General features: G+C 41.7%; 1 pseudogene; it reads right to left on the bottom strand.

Moving 5' to 3' along the window:
* Positions 1-788: 788 nt before the first annotated feature.
* Positions 789-906, bottom strand: LOC124608453 (annotated as a pseudogene).
* Between the last annotated feature and the right edge of the window lie 4,587 nt (positions 907-5,493).

Genomic DNA, 5,493 nt, shown 5'->3' on the forward strand with positions numbered 1-5,493 from the left:
TTAATTAGTTCTAAGTTCTAGGCGACTGATGACCTCAGAAGTTAAGTCGCATGGTGCTCAGAGCCATTTTTGAACAAACACAGCGGACCAGGGTGCCATCTCACGCGTATACAAGACACATCATTTAAAAGTTACTCCCGTTTCATTTTATCACTGGCTTAGATACCAAAACTAGTTTTTCGGCAAAAGATACTTGGCGGAGGGCATGAAATTTTTTTCTGTTGTTAATACTGCTAACTCTTGAGTCAACCGAAATGATTAAGCAAGCATGATATTTTTAATGCAACGATGTACTTTTTTAAAAGTTTTCAAAGTTTCTTGAAAAGTAAAGTACAGTAACGTTCTTAAATGTTGACGTTGAAACTTTTTACAAAATTGTCCAAGAAAAGTACTTACATTGGAAGGCTGTTTGCTGTAAACTCCGCCAGTCAGGAGTATGAATGTATACAGCAAGATGATAGGCCAGGGCTACTACGATAAAATGTATTTTCTCTTGCCTCACTTTATGTGACATAGATACTGTGTCAGCTACCCATTGTTATAAATGGGCCTACATGCAGACTTCTAGCGTATTAGAGGGGATTTAAAGCACTCCGTCTTCAGGCCACGAGTGTCCTACCGGGACCATCCGACCGCCGTGTCATCCTCAGAGGAGGATGCGGGTAGGAGGGGGGTGGGGTCAGCACACTACTCTCCCGGTCGAACGACGGTATTCTTGACCGAAGCCGCTACTATTCGGTCGAGTAGCTCCTCAATTGGCATCACGAGGCTGAGTGCACCCCGAAAAATGGCAACAGTGCATGGCGGCCTGAATGGTCACCCATCCAAGTGCCGACCACGCCCGACAGCGCTTAACTTCGGTGATCTCACGGGAACCGGTGTAATCACTGCGGCAAGGCCGTTGCCTATTAGGGGGGATTTAGGAAAACTATTTCGAATGGGTGTACGTACTTATGTTCAAGTGAACAGTTTTTGTGAAATCATGTAAACAGTAGCAAGGCATGGTATTACGGTGAAGTTTAGCATCGGAGCATCTTTTGGAGATGATTACATCGCAATAATCCAATTCGGCCGGTTAGTCTTGCGTTCCGAGCATATTTATTGGACATTTAATTAATTAATTAATTTTTTAAAGAAACATACTTCTTTCAGTATCTCGCTTGACTGTAGTTAAGAGTCACCATCATTTTCTTGTGCTTTTGTCCAACTTCAGCGCGTGGTCGACCCTATTACTTTGGATGTGGCAAAGTTAGTGTCAGACTTGACACTAGTTAAGAGTATTACCCATAAAACAATATTAGGTGCCCCTCAGCCTGCTAACATTTGCCAAAATTGCGTATCGATATCTTGAACCGTTCACTAAATAAAAGAGGTGCTGCCTTTAGTTTATGTACCGTGCAATTTCCCTCCTGTGTCATCATCGCCATCACTGAAGCATTTCTTGCATTCACAGTGATTCCGTGAAGATGGTACAACTCTCAGGGGTAGTAGAGAAAGGTAAATGCATCAATGTGAGGCAAGAGATCCTATCTGGAAACGACGAAGTCGAAAGTTATAAGCGGAAATCGTTCCGATACCTCTGGTAGTGGAATACAGGTACCGGCACTGTTGTTACTAAGAGTATATGGAAGGCAACTTCCAGAGGTGTTAGTATGGAGCATAACAACAAAGAAATGTCCATAAATAAGGGCTCCAAAGTGCATACCCTAAGATTTATGAACACTTGGTCATCTTCGCTACAGTGAAACACATCTCATCTACTGAACTAGTGCTCATAGCTCATAGCATTCTTTGGTCGATGTTTACTAGACTTTTTTTCTTGTTTTGCTCCTTACCAACACCTCTGAAAGTTGCCTTCCTTACAATCTTAGCATATGTATTCCTCTGACAGAGGCACAGAACATTTTTCGCTTATAATTTTCGACTTGGTCGTTTCCGGACCAGGGTCTGTTACCTCAAATTGATGCATTTACCCATCTTCATCATCCTTGAAACTTTGTGACATTATTATGGAATCATCTTGTTTCTGCTCCTAATAGCGACACGTCATATTCCTTCGTCTTTTGCGTTTATGACCCAGTTCACTTAGTGTGGTGTGGCGAAATAGTTCTGCAGACTGTGCTTCACGTTATAATTAATTGAGAGCTTTCTTCCTTCTTGAAGGATGTTAGAATTAAACGAAATTAGCAACTTTTGCACTCATTGAGTGGTTTCGAGAAAGTCACAAGCACCTCCAACAGTTAAATCGTACATCTTTGTACGTATTTTTCGCAATTTAAATGTACGCACTGTACCTAAGACTTAATTAATTTTTTCTACAGTTGCCTTTGACTTTGCTCTGCGGAGCGCGCTATGGTATTCGCGTATAAATAACCGTCCCGCAGTTCCGTCGCTCGTTAACTGCGCCTCAGCTGGCGTGTATATGATGCCAGCTAACGCAGTTATGAGAACTAGCATTGTATCATTATAAAAAGCTATGAGCAGCGAGCGTATCCACCAGTCCACTAATAATTACCGGAAATACTCTCGAAATTTCTGCAAAGCGGTTAAACCAGAAAAAATTAATTTCGTATACCTCTTCCCGTCTAAATTTTTGGAGTAAAAAGACATTTCCGCCTTTTTTCCGAGGAACACATTCGTCGTTTTCCATGTATATGCGTTGCTTGGCATTTGCTCGGAAACAGCGAGTTTTTCACATTATATGCTGCAGGTAGGGCTCTGCGATAACTGTTCGTACTCAGCGGTACACGGAATATATGACATTAATATTACTGACTACTAGCTTAGCGCCCGTTGCTTGGGACGCGTAGACTGTATGGCGTACAGAGATCTTTTGTTTTTATTTAATCGAATTTTCACGTTTTTCACAAATTGCAACTCTTTTAAGCTTTTCGCGCTAATTACGGCCATATAACCATGGTCTTTTCCGAATCTACTTCTGACCGGAAAGCGATTCTGGTAGCTGGAGTCCAAAGTTTTTGTTAATCATGCTTTTTGTGTTCTTGTGGAGATAGCAACTTTCATCCCCTAACAAGTATTTCTTTATATTTATCCGAGAAGTGAAATACGATTTTTCATAAGTTTAGTTCTAAACTTTTTTGAGTGTAACGAAATATTTCCTTAAAAATTTTCATTCGCTATTGCACTCTCTTTCCAGAAACACTGAAACACGTTTTTTAAAATTTTTTTAAATTTCTAACCGAGAAGTCAAATACCAGTTGTCATAAAGGTAGCCTTAAGAATTTTTTAGTAGTCCCTTAGTAATTATTTATTAAAAAAGAACTTTCACTCTCTATTTTACGCGCTTAGTGGTTGAATTTCCAAAAATGCTCAAACACGTATTTTTTATTTCCTAAATGAGAAACCAAATACCAGCTTTCATCGTTCTATCCTCAAAATTCCCTAAATAGCGACATGCTTTCAAAAAGCCTTTCATCCCCTGTTTCACCCCCTTAGGAGTGGAATTTCGGATAATCCTTTCCTAAACAATGCCTACGCTATAAGATCCACCCCTTCTCCTAATTTCAAGTTTCTGTCCTTAGCGGTTTGGGCTGGTCGATGATGAGTCAGCGAATCAGTCTGACCCCGTTTCACCCCTTTATGGGTTGAATTTTGTGAAATGTGTATGTTTTATTTCTAACAGAGAAGCCAAATACAAAATTTCATAGATTTAGTTTCAAAAAAGCTTGGTCGACGAAATACTGTCATAAGAATTTCCAGCCCCTGTTTCACCCCCATAGGTGCTGAATTTCCAAAAACAGTGAAACAAGTATTTTTTTATCTCTAACTAAGAAGCAAAATTTAAATTTTTGTAGATTTATTTTTAAAAATGCTTACATTATAAAATATTTTTATAAAAACCCTCATTCGCTATTTCACTTACTTTCTTTCTTTTTAATAAGTAACCGAGAAGTCAAATACCGACGTTCATAGATGTAGCTTTAAAAATACTTTAGTAGCTCTTTAATAATGATATGTTTTCAAAAAAAGCTTCCCAAAATTTCATCCCCATAGCGTTAAATTTCCAAAAATGCCGAAACACGTATATTTTTATAAAGATGGGCACATGTGTAATTATGGGCACCCCTCACGAAGTGGTGCAGGACTGAAAACGGTGCCTATTGTTGATAGACGGTAGCAATGAACAGTCGTAAGCATTGTTTCAAGTAGTGTAGTTACAGTGTCGGTTATTGTGTGAATTGGTGTTTGTTCATGACCGCAAACGTTTGACAGGTATGTGAAATCGTTTTTTCGTTTTTTTACACACATCAAAAAAAGTTTTGCATCATTCTGGTTCCCAGAACTCCTAAAGATAGACGTTGATTGTGGATATTGAATCACAGACACAGTCCCTTTGACTGTTCAGAGGAGTACTAAACCTGTTCAAAGATGTCAACAACCATGCATGAGTAGCGCCTATTGGACGGAGGGGGTCCGACAGCCGATCACTTCCAGTCATTCCATCACGAAGGAGGTACACGCCTCATGTTGTCTATAGTTCAACGATGCCTATAGCGTCAATACCGCGGTTCGGTCGCGTTCGCATTGTTACTTTGTGCCAGGAATGGCTCTCAACAAGAGAAGCGTCCACGTGTCTCGGAGTGAACCAAAGCGATGTTGATCGGACATGGAGGAGATACAGAGAGACAAGAACTGTCGATGGCATGCCTCACTCAGGCCTCCCAAGGACTACTACTGCAGTGGATGAATACTACCTACGGATTGTGGCTCGGAGGATTTCTGATATCAACGCCAACATGTTGAACAATGCTTTTCGTGCAGCCACAGGACGTCGTTTTACGACTCAAACTGCGTGCAATAGGCTACATGATGCGCAACTTCAGTCCCGACGATCTTGGCGAGGCCCATCTTTGCAACCATGACACCATGTAGCGTGGTACTGATGGGCCCAACATCATGCCGAAAGGACCTCTCAGGACTCTTCACCGATGAGTGTCGCATATGGCTTCAACCAGACAATCGTCGGAGACGTGTTTGGAGGTAACCCTGTCAGGCTGTACGCTTTAGACACACTGTCCAGCGAGTGCAGCAAGATGGAGGTCCCCTGCTGTTTTGGGGTGGCATTATGTGGGGCCGACGTACGCCGGTGGTGGTCATGGAAGGCGCAGTAACGGATGTATGATACGTGAATGCCATCCTCCGACCGATAGAGCAACCATAGTGGCAGCATATTGGCAAGGCATTCGTCAAGGCATTCGCGCCCTTATCTTGCACATCTTCTGAAAGATTTCCTTCAGGATAACGACATCGCTCTCCGGACGTGAACCCTATCGAACATACCTCGGCTAGATTGAAAAGTGCTGTTTATCGACGACGTGACCTACCAATTACTCTGAGGGATCTTCGCTGAATCGCTGTTGAGGAGTGGGACAATCTGAACCAACAGTGCTTTGATGATCTTGTGGACAGTATACCACGACGAATACAGGCACGCATCAATGCTAGAGAACGTGCTAGTGGGTATTAGACGTA

This window comes from Schistocerca americana, chromosome 3 (genome assembly GCF_021461395.2).
Source record: "Schistocerca americana isolate TAMUIC-IGC-003095 chromosome 3, iqSchAmer2.1, whole genome shotgun sequence".
Classification (NCBI taxonomy): Eukaryota; Metazoa; Arthropoda; class Insecta; order Orthoptera; family Acrididae; genus Schistocerca; species Schistocerca americana.